Genomic DNA, 12,932 nt, shown 5'->3' with positions numbered 1-12,932 from the left:
TGAGCCGCAGGAGGTGTAAATTACACAAGCCCAGAGCAGACACACGTGCAGCACAGTTTAATGACCAGCAGAGCAATACACACACACACACACACACACACACTCCATTTACTAATCTTAGGTCATGGTGGAACTAGACAGTTTTGAGTGTGCGCAGTGTGAGGGGAAATTCTTCTATATGGAAGAGAGTTGCTAAGTTTCTGAAGAATCAACCAACATAGATATAATGAATCTTTAGTCTTTATTTCCTGCGTATGGGAGAGGTGCACCTCAGAGATGAAGGGCAGTTCTCACTGACGTGAAGGAGTGCAGAGCCTTTCACACAGTGAGACAAAGATCCAAGGTCATGTGTGGGGCTTTACAGGATAACCTTTCTCATGGAGCACCGGACACTTTGTGTTCACTCCCTGAGTGCGGACATACAGTTCACTCAGAGGCCTTGTCTTCTACATGATAAATGTTCATTGTTCTAACACACAGACACATTTCACAGCATACAGTAATGGATCAAACACAGGTCTCTATAATATCAATGCTTCATCATGACAATAGTCATGAACCACATTTTCCCTCTAAAACTTACAGTCATAATGCAAAGCAATGCTTTTCCCACAGTAGAGACTGGAGAACTGGGTGATGAGAGACCATGTTGACTGCAGTGAGAACAGTGGTTGGGTAGACAGTCTGATAAGAGAGACCATGTTGACTGCAGTGAGAACAGTGGTTGGGTTGACAGTATTATTTAATGCATAATACTTTTAACTCTTACTACATTTACGATTTAAAAAATGTACTTATACTCCATTACATTAGACTACACACTTCTCGCTACTTTTATTTCATGTATTAAATCGTTTTTATTCACAAGCGCACAACCGACTGCTTTGATAGCCTACACGTTTATATGACAGCAGTAGGCTATTTACACTCTGTCACAGCCTTCACCTTGCTTTGGACTTTTATTTTGAAATGTCTTGTGCTCCTGTTCGTTGTGTGTCTCCGCCTTTCACCTGATTCTGTTTATTCCGTTTATTAACCTCGTTGTACAATTGTTAATTTGCACCAATCATGTTTCTCCAGTTTAGTTCTCATTTTGTATTTTACACCCTGTGTTTGACCTGTCCTTCGTCTATCGTTGTTAGTGTTTGTATACATTCTGTTTGGCTGCACCTTTTTGTTACTGGTCTTTGTACCTGTTTATTTATCTACATTTTGTAAGTAAAGTCCTCCTTTTTATCACCACCATCATTGTGTCTTGCGCTTGGGTCCACCTCCACTGCACGCTTGACATACACATTGTTAACACAGTAGCTTTATCAGCTAGAGAGAGGGCAGCGTCGGGGAACTAGCGTTAGCTAACTGAGCTTCATGAAACAGAGAAGCTACAGCGCTCATCTCAATGACTGAGAAGAGATTTCGGAGGTCTCGGACGTTGCACCAAACTTTCAGTAAGCTCCCTACCTGTATCCCCACCTATCTCTTGTGACGGAGTGGTAGCGACGTTCTCCGTTTCTTATCCTAACAACAACAGAGAGAGACCTTCTTACTGGTTGCTTTTTGTTATGAAATAAACTCAGAAAAGTTCGTTAGCCACAACCCACCTCGTGATAATTGAGTATGGGGGCTCAGAATTGTCAGCTGCAACTCTTCACACATACCTACCTTTTTAAAATAAATGTAAGGTTACAGAGAAAATCACTGAAAGACAAGGTGTTGCCAAATTTAGATGAATTTGTAATGTCTGTTGTACTCCTGATATTTCAACAGAACATCCAAGCACACAGTTTTACTAAGCATATAGAATGACTCTGCTATTGGAGGCTTGTCCTATGTTGAGGGTTGTCTTTATGTTGACTGGAACTCAAATGTCTCCTTACTGAGTGATTCTTTAAGACAGGATTAGCATTCACCCTCTCAAACACATACGCACACACACACAAAGGTTCAGGCACATATAATTGGACAAACATGAATAAAGACCAGGACTGTGTTAAATTATAAGAGATTAAACAGTGCTGTGACTTTGGTATTGGTTTTAAAAGATTTGTGTTAAGAAAAAATGGAGATGTTATTATTCATTAAGCTAGTCTGGAAGATTTATGAAACTAATCAGGGCAAAATTGCCTTAATTAATGTCATTTGGTAAATATATAATTTATTATTATTATTATTATTATTATTATTTTATTAGAATATGATTTAGTACTTGAATGGCCAGATTTTGCATTGTGTTTATTAGACAAGCACTTTAAATTTCAGTTTTGGGCATAACTGACGTTCTGATACATTTGAATGTAATACATTCTAAATGTAATAAATCATTATATGAAGTTACTCACTAATTCAGTAGTCATTTTAGGAGATTCTTTTTTACTCACATGCAAGTCGTCATTCTGATGAGCACTTTTATTTCTACTTCATTATTATTGTAAAATAACACTACTTTTACATGAGCACAGTTTTGAGTACAGTTTTTTCTTACTCTACCCACATCTGGAATACACAGGGTAAACAATGACACTCAAAACAAAGAGAGAGAAAGAAACAGGGAGACACAGAGAAAAAGGATGAGAGAGAAACAGACAGAGAGAGAGAGAGAGAGAGAAATATGAGAGAGAGGTGGGGGAATCCCAATGAGACCAACCTGCAAAACCAGAGCTGGACGTCTGCCCCCTGTCTCAGACAGAAACAGTGCTGTGAGGAAGACAAACAAAAGCTTTCTGTCTGTGATCTCTCAGTTTTCTCCTCTGCACTGTCAGACGCAGAACTGGGTCGAACTGAACTACCTTTTCTCTCTTCTGGTGAGGTTGAGAAGAATCCATCACACGGTCACCAGCACAAGTGTCCACTGACTCTACAAGAAATTCCCTCTCCCACGTGTCAGTAATGACTATTGATTATTAATGCTGTTGTCTGTATAGAAATTTGGAGGGGGGGGGGGGGGGGCTGGCAGGGAAAGACTGATTCGGTCAGAGAGTTGCTGCAGAGTGAGTTGATGTGACAGAGGAGAGGAGAGATTCAGGAAATGTCTCAGTACCTCGTGAGCAGTCTACACAAGCAGAATTTTAACTGAAACGGAACCTCCTAAGACAGTTTATTGAGAGACTCTGACTAAACCGCAATTAGATCCCCAATCGTTCCTGCCCCCCTGCATGCAACTGCTGTTTACTCACCTAAGGTGTCAGTGTTTGTCAAGTTTTCAGGCAATGGATCCTATTCTTGGTCTTTTTGAAACATATTAATTATCTTTGCTCTGGGAGGAGTGCTAGCTAGCTACGCTAACAAGTTAGTTAGCTGGTTGGCCATTTGAAACAATAGCCTGAGGTGACAGCACTCGTTAGCATGCTAGCTTCGCAAAAGAGCTGAGTCTTCAACTGTTTCTTGAAGATTGTGAGGGACAGTGTAGAACAGATAGAGCTAAGCTATTCATTTCACCAATGAAGAACCATAAATGAAACGAGTCCAGCTTGTCTGGTTCTGTCACGCAGTGGAGGTATCGCCCAGCACAGTCCATATGGCTGCTCACAGAGCGTAGTGGGCGGGACGGCATGAACCCAAAGACGACTTTGCCACCCACCACATCATCTCTGTCCACCATCTTGAATGAAAATTGGTATGTTGTATTGTTACATTGTGGGACTGCCTTATTGATAAAGGATACATGTCATGCCGTCTTCAAATCTGATCAATACAACATATCTTATTAGGCAGCAAATTTAACATATCAAAGAACTGGGGGCACTCTTCATGTCAAGGACGTGCGTTTGAAGATTTAAAATGCTGCCACTGTAGACACTTAACACAGTATTGAGACAGTTAACACAGTATTGAGACAGTTAACGCAGTATTGAGACAGTTAACGCAGTATTGAGACAGTTAACACAGTATTGAGAGAGTAAACGCAGTATTGAGAGAGTTAACGCAGTATTGAGACAGTTAACGCAGTATTGAGAGAGTTAACGCAGTATTGAGACAGTTAACGCAGTATTGAGACAGTTAACGCAGTATTGAGAGAGTAAACGCAGTATTGAGAGAGTAAACGCAGTATTGAGACAGTTAACGCAGTATTGAGACAGTTAACACAGTATTGAGACAGTTAACGCAGTATTGAGAGAGCTAACGCAATATTGAGAGAGTAAACGCAGTATTGATAGAGTAAACGCAGTATTGAGAGAGTAAACGCAGTATTGAGACAGTTAACGCAGTATTGAGACAGTTAACGCAATATTGAGACAGTTAACGCAGTATTGAGAGAGTAAACGCAGTCTTGAGACAGTAAACGCAATATTGAGACAGTTAACATAGTATTGAGACAGTTAACGCAGTATTGAGAGAGTTAACGCATTATTGAGACAGTTAATGTAAACTGCCGTGAGTCTCAGACACACGTGAGCGAAAACCCAGTCACCACGCCCTCAGTCACTGGTCAGGGTGCTCTTTTCTGGACTTCTGCTCCTCTGTTTGGCTTCCTGCCTTTATGCAGACATACTGGTTTTATACTGGTGCAGTATAAACAGGGTCATTGTGATGTAACAGTCTTATAGAGGTTTTATACTGGTGCAGTAGTGTTATACTGGTTTTAAAAAGGACACTAGTTATTGGTTTTATACAGAACACTGGTGTTATACTGGTTTTATAAAGGACACTGGTGTTACACTGGTTTTGTAAAGGATTCTGGTGTTATATTGGTTTTATATAGAACACTGGCGTTATGCTGGTTTTATAAAGGATACTGGTGTTATATTGTTTTTATACAGGACACAGGTGTTTTATTGGTATTGTACCAGGGTACTGGTGTAATACTGGGTTTATACTGGGGTACTGGTGTTATACTGGTGTAATAATGTTATACTGACGTTGTATTTGGGTATCAGTGATAACTGATATATTATACTCTCTGCGAGGATTCAGCTGCCAGATCAAGCAGACGCCTGCGGACTGGCCCCAGTTCAACACTGGAACATGAAAGCCATGTCCGCTATTGTCCAGAAGACATCAGTGCCATAGCTGTCTCTGATACCATCTGTAGACAGTGGCTGAGCTCCAGCTGTCAGCCAGGGGTCAGCCCAGTGGAGGAATGAGATGGACTCAATTAAGAGAGACTGCTTCACCCTGTTAACAAGCCCCTCTGGATGAAGGGAGCGGGAGGGGGAGAGAGAAAGACAGAGAGAGAGAGAAAGAGAGAGAAAGGAAGACAGAGCAAGAGGGAAAAACTAAGAGTGGGAGCTTGCTCTGGTGCCAGTGCAATATAATTCAGTATAATACAGTATAATAATACAGTATAATAATACAGAATAATTCAGTAAAATACAGTATAATAATACAATATAATTCAGTATAATACAGTATAATTCAGTATAATACAGTATAATAATACAGTATAATTCAGTATAATACAATATAATGATACAGTATAATTCAATATAATACAATATAATAATACAGTATAATTCAGTATAATACAGTATAATAATACAGTATAATTCAGTATAATACAATATAATAATACAGTATAATTCAGTATAATACAATATAATACAGTATAATTCAGTAAAGTACAGTATAATACAGTATAATTCAGTATAATACAGTATAATAATACAGTATAATTCAGTATAATTCAGTATAATTCAGTATAAAACAGTATAATTCAGTATAATTCAGTATTGCTGGAACAGTCGAGAACAACCCAGACAAAATGCAGAATGCTTGTTGAAGCTGTTAAACTAAGCTTGATAAAAAATTGTTCTCTGTTTGAATTTCATTTTTTATTGTGTGTTTGCCTTCATTTTTATATTATTATGTCTGATTTATTATGTTAGGTTAGATTTGCTGCAGTATTCACTATACCTGCACTTATCTGTAAATAATACTATGCTTTTAAAATTAGGCCATGGTAACGCGCCGTCAAGATGGCTGTCGTTCTCTGAGCTCTATCTTAAATTGAACTTATTTGTTAACTTATTCACACTATTTTAAGCAAAAACACTATAATTTTGAACGTGATGATCACCTACGATAGGGAGACTTTGATCAACATCAGATCTACAATCGATACGCATTTTATAGCCAAAAATTGTTCAACGGATTCAGCGGACTTCCATTTGTTTAGATGTAAATTGTTTAGCCTACCTGCTACACCTTGTAAACAGAGATGGAGAAGGAAGCGAGGCAAAAGAGCTGGAGCACTGGTCAGGCAGAGACAACAGAAACAACAAGAAAATAAAATCGTAGCCCTCTTCGAAGTATCCTTCTAACGCAATATGTCCAATATGTCTAACACAATATGTCCACGAACCAACTCATATCAGTGGCAACACTTTAGATCTTATTCTAGCTCGCGGACTAGATATCTCTCGTGTTGTCGTCTCTCCTTACTCCGCTGCCCTCTCAGACCATTTTCTTATTACTTTTCAAGTAACTCTTCCGTTGACGCCAATTGTCTCTACCGCGGTTCGTAGCTGTCGTCGCGTTAATGCTTCCACCACTGCTGCGCTCGCTGATCTGCTTCCTACTGCTCTCAACTCTTTCAATGATCAGCAGAGATCTTTGAACGACTTGACAGACAGCATAAATTCTACCCTTTGTACTAGATACAGTAGCACCATTAACTATAAAAAATAGACGTAAACACTTAACACCTTGGTTTAATAAAGAAACCCGCGCACTGAAGCAGGTGTGTAGGAAATTGGAACGAAACTGGCGGGCAACCAAACTAGAGGTTTTTCGCCTTGCATGGCACGACAGCCTGATAGATTATAAACATGCTCTCTACGCAGCCAGATCTGCGTATTACTTGAAAATAATTAATGTTAACAAAAATAACCCCAGGTTCCTTTTTGATACAATATCTAAACTTACCCAGAATCACTCCCCTCAATCTAGCCCTTTTACCGCAAACGATTTTGTTGAATTTTTCTCGTAAAAAATAGACTTAATTCATCGTAATATTAAAATTAATTTATCAAATCAGACTGCCTGCATGCTCTCTGTTACTGCGCCTAAGATTAGTCAGGATGTGCAGCCTTTAACTCAATTTAACCCTATCTCTCTAGACGCACTGTCCAAATTGGTGCACTCTGCTAAACCAGCCTCTTGCCTCCTTGAGCCCCTACCTGCTAAACTTTATATGGAGCTTTTCTCGGTTCTTGGCCGAACAATCCTAAACACTCTAAATATGTCACTTAAATCTGGCATTGTACCCTCCTCTTTTAAAACAGCCGTGATCAGGCCTTTACTAAAAAAACCAAATCTTGACCCTGAAGCCTTAAATAATTATAGGCCGATCTCTAATCTCCCGTTTCTTTCTAAAATACTTGAAAAAATTGTAGCTGCTCGGCTGATAGCCCATATGTCCTCTAACAGTCTGTTTGAAATAGTTCAGTCAGGCTTCAGGTGTTTTCACTCTACTGAAACCGCCCTTACTAGAGTAACTAATGATCTTTTATTAGCCATGGATGCTGGTGCTACTTCTGTTCTTATTCTGCTTGATCTGAGCGCAGCATTTGACACGGTCGATCACACTATATTGTTAAAGCGCCTGGAAAACCAAATTGGCATTCGTGGCCTGGCGCTCTCTTGGTTTAAATCTTATCTCTCTGAGAGAAAGCAGTGTGTCCACTATAATAATGTGACCTCTGAATACCATAAGCTTAACTATGGTGTTCCTCAGGGATCAGTCCTTGGCCCTCTTCTATTCTCTATTTACATGCTCCCTTTGGGTGACATTATTCGTAGTTACAACATTAACTTCCATTGTTATGCTGACGATACTCAGATTTTCTTACCTATCCAGCATAATGACCGCTCTGAATTGGCTAACCTTGAGACATGTCTTTGTGCTATTAAGGGTTGGATGTCTTCAAATTTCCTGATGCTTAACGCAGGCAAGACTGAAATGCTGGTCATTGGTCCCCCTACGCATAAGCATCTTTTTAGTGATCTAACTCTAAATTTTGACAACTGCATCATCTCTCAAAACTCTTCAGCTAAGAACCTTGGTGTGATTTTTGACTCTAGTCTCTCGCTAGTCACTCATATCAAGAACACAACCAAAACTGCCTTTTATCACCTCCGTAACATTGCTAAAATTAGGCCTTTTCTAAGTATGGCTGATGCAAAAACCATTGTTCACACATTCGTCACATCTCGCCTTGATTACTGCAATGTTCTTTAGTCTGGCCTGTCTGCCTCTAGTACCAATAGTCTTCAGCTGGTCCAGAATGCTGCTGCTAGAATTCTGACCCGAATAAAGAAGTTTGATCACATTAGCCCTGTCCTGGCTTCCCTTCATTAGCTCCCAATTCATGCAAGGGCAGATTTTAAGGTCCTCTTATTTACATATAAAATTTTACATGTGCTTGCGCCTTCCTACCTGTCTGGCTTAATTACACCCTATAACCCACCTCGCACCCTGCACTCTCAAGATTCTGGATTATTAGTCATTCCAAGAGTTGAAAAGAAGTCCGCTGGCAACCGAGCCTTTTCCTACCGCTCTCCCTTCCTTTGGAATGGTTTACCTAAAGAAGTTAGAGAGGCAAACTCTCTCAATTCCTTTAAAAAAAACTAAAGACTTATCTATTTTCTCGAACTTATGCATGATATAATTTTGATTTGACTTTGTTATAGACATGTAAAGCCCTTTGAGACTATAAATAGTGATACTGGGCTCTAAATAAATATTATTATTATTATTATTATTATTTTGTACTTCTGGTTAGATGCTACTGCATTTCATTAGCTTTGTACCTGTACTCTACGCAATGACAAAATTGAACCTAATCTAATCTAATCTAATCTAATCTAATTTGCAGTAAAGTTCTGTGAGGCACATCTCAGAGGTATTTATCACCTGGAAAGGTAAATAGAGGAAGGTATATATAGGGAGGGATATACAGGAATGTGTTTGACATGGGGTTAGACAAGATCAGGTCAAAGTCCACACTGTTTTTCAGCCCCAACTTTTAACTCTTTCATTAAGATTCTTTCTTCAATTTGCTGTGTCTGTGTTCATCTGCAAAACCTCCATGCCAACACCAGCAGGAGTTTAACTGGTTTAACTGTGTTTGCAGAAGGGAAATGCCACATGGAGAAAGTCTCTCTCTGTCTCTTTCTCTCTGTCTCACACACACACACACACACACACACACACAAAACAATACATATATACAAAAGAGTGAAAATTTACAGAAATAATGAGGTGGATTGGGAGACATTGAAAGCCTTTTTAAGACGAACATCATGTTTTCATTTGACTGAATTTCGATGTCATTACAAAGACAGAAAGAGACAGTCACACAGTATGTGAAATTTGAACAGAAAAATATATCTTCATTACACTGATCTGTGTATTCTGCTGATTCTCAGGATAAGAAGTCTGAGACTCCAGAACTGCTGCTCAGGATTTTTGGTGTCTAATTGCACTCAGTCACTTCACATGGTGCTTCAGAGGTGTGGCAGGTGTGTGAGAGGGAGTCTGTTGGCTTGTGTTCTTCAGATGTGTTTGAATATGTGACAGTGACTAGACAGAAAATACACACAGATCAGATTTCTCCCACCAGCAGCTCTGTGGAGCTTGTCCTGTGACCATGTTTATCCATGTAAAAAAAAAGAAGATCTCTCTCTCTCTTTGTTTTCTTCTTTCTCTGCTGACAGACAGCGACACAGACAGACAGGGAGAAAGTCTGAGTGTCAGAGCTGAAACAAGACAGGATGGGGAATCAGAGAAGGTCTGTGTGCCATTCCCTCCTTCACGATTTGCCCAGTGCTGCTGAAATGTTTGGGTCTGAGTGGTCGGGTTGGCTCTGGGCTCCGGGCGGCCGGCGTGAGACAGCTGGCTCCAAACACGGCTCCAAACCTGCTCCAGCCAACGGCACTTCACAGCAAACAATAACATCACGAGTAGCATGAGCTGATCCAGACCAGAGCTTTAAAGTCCAATCCATTTTCCCTAATAAGACATCACATCGTTTGAGCAATCTTCCCCTTTCAAAGCACACAACGCGTTGGCCATCTGCTCCTCAGATGAAAGGATGGACAGATGAAACGTTGAGTGTCTCATCTCTTTCTTCTCTCTTTCTGCAGACATCCAACCAATTATAGGGAATTTGGTGGAGTGACAACTAGTGTCCCGCCCCCTGGCTCTCTGTGCCTCTGAGAATCACCTCCAGGAGCCCAAAGAGGCTGAGTTTTTTTTCCTTTTAGAAAATAACATTCCAAATAAATCAGTGTCTGTAGTGTACACAGATTCCCAATCTGCAGCAGAGTAAATTCCCACAGCAGAGTAAAGCAGGACCATAAACCCAGAAGACAGTGACACCATACCTGGGGCCCACCCTACACTTCATAAAGATATAGAAATGTATACATAATATACATTTCTTAACAACAAATGCAAAATAGAATCTTTGAAATATTCTCCAGAACAATGGTTTTTTTTTCATCTGTAAAAACCCTGTCAGCATTGGCCACCTTATCACATATGATATCACATGACCTTACTATCACATATGATATCACATGACCTCACTATCACATATGACATCACATGACCTCACTATCACATATGACATCACATGACCTCACTATCACATATGACATCACATGACCTTACTATCACATAGGACATCACATGACCTTACTATCACATATGACATCACATGACCTTACTATCACATATGACATCACATGACCTTACTATCACATAGGACATCACATGACCTTACTATCACATATGACATCACATGACCTTACTATCACATATGACATCACATGACCTCACTATCACATATGACATCACATGACCTTACTATCACATACGACAATACATGACCTTATTATCACATAGGACATCACATGATCTTACTATCACATATGATATCACATGACCTTACTATCACATATGACATCACATGACCTCACTATCACATATGATATCACATGACCTTACTATCACATAGGATATCACATGACCTCACTATCACATATGACATCACATGACCTCACTATCACATATGATATCACATGACCTCACTATCACATATGACATCACATGACCTTACTATCACATACGACAATACATGACCTTATTATCACATATGATATCACATGACCTTACTATCACATAGGACATCACATGACCTTACTATCACATATGACATCACATGACCTTACTATCACATATGATATCACATGACCTCACTATCACATATGACATCACATGACCTTACTATCACATATGACATCACATGACCTCACTATCACATATGACATCACATGACCTTACTATCACATATGACAATACATGACCTTATTATCACATAGGACATCACATGACCTTACTATCACATATGACATCACATGACCTCACTATCACATATGACATCACATGACCTTACTATCACATATGACATCACATGACCTCACTATCACATATGATATCACATGACCTCACTATCACATATGACATCACATGACCTTACTATCACATATGACATCACATGACCTTACTATCACATATGACATCACATGACCTCACTATCACATAGGACATCACATGACCTTACTATCACATATGACATCACATGACCTCACTATCACATATGATATCACATGACCTCACTATCACATATGACATCACATGACTTTACTATCACATATGACATCACATGACCTTACTATCACATATGACATCACATGACCTTACTATCACATATGACATCACATGACCTCACTATCACATATGACATCACATGACCTTACTATCACATATGACAATACATGACCTTATTATCACATAGGACATCACATGACCTTACTATCACATATGACATCACATGACCTCACTATCACATATGATATCACATGACCTTACTATCACATATGACATCACATGACCTTACTATCACATATGACATCACATGACCTTACTATCACATATGACATCACATGACCTTATTATCACATAGGACATCACATGACCTTACTATCACATATGACAATACATGACCTTATTATCACATAGGACATCACATGACCTTACTATCACATATGACAATACATGACCTTACTATCACATATGATATCACATGACCTCACTATCACATATGACATCACATGACCTTACTATCACATATGACATCACATGACCTCACTATCACATATGATATCACATGACCTCACTATCACATATGACATCACATGACCTTACTATCACATACGACAATACATGACCTTATTATCACATAGGACATCACATGACCTTACTATCACATATGACAATACATGACCTTACTATCACATATGACATCACATGACCTTACTATCACATAGGACATCACATGATCTTACTATCACATAGGACATCACATGACCTTACTATCACATATGACATCACATGACCTTACTATCACATATGACACCACATGACCAAAGAGCTCCATCAGGTTCTCCTTTTTCCTCTTCTGGAATAACTTTTGGTTTTCTGGGATAGGTTTTGCTTTCTGGAGTAAGTTTTACTGTATTGAGAATGAATAAGTTTTACTGTCATTTTGAGGGTGTCTAAGCTGTTTAAGCTGACCATGGTATTCAGCCTGCATGTCTGCGTGTCTGCACATCTGCAGATCTGCACGTCTGCGTGTCTGTACGTCTGCATGTCTGCACCTCTGCGTGTCTGTACGTCTGCATGTCTGCACATCTGTGCGTCTGCGTGCTTCGCAGTGTAATGAAGTTTGATGTTGAATTGGCACTGCATTCATTCAGAGCTGCTATTCTGTCCTTGCAAATAGAGCGTGTTGTGTTTCCTACGGACTCACCAAAACGTCCACACCTTCCTTCCTTCCTCTTCTCTGCTTCACATCCAAATTTCTTTTAATTTGAGGTTTTAGTGTGGGAGGAACTAAACTTTTAAATAGATACTGAACTGCCATTTTGTC

At 39.5% G+C, this 12,932-nt stretch overlaps 1 protein-coding gene across 1 annotated transcript in view; it reads right to left on the bottom strand.

Annotated features, from left to right (window-relative positions):
- LOC115817135 (phospholipid-transporting ATPase ABCA1) overlaps positions 1-6 on the bottom strand; it is a 146,106-nt gene extending 146,100 nt beyond the window's left edge. Inside the window, exon 1 of the mRNA XM_030780379.1 lies at positions 1-6. This exon is cut by the window's left edge and continues 183 nt beyond it. The gene's annotated coding sequence lies outside the window, so the exon portion shown is untranslated.
- Positions 7-12,932: the final 12,926 nt, after the last annotated feature.

Source organism: Chanos chanos, chromosome 7 (assembly GCF_902362185.1).
Source record: "Chanos chanos chromosome 7, fChaCha1.1, whole genome shotgun sequence".
NCBI classification, from domain to species: domain Eukaryota; kingdom Metazoa; phylum Chordata; class Actinopteri; order Gonorynchiformes; family Chanidae; genus Chanos; species Chanos chanos.
This window is presented reverse-complemented; position numbering and strand designations above follow the sequence as displayed.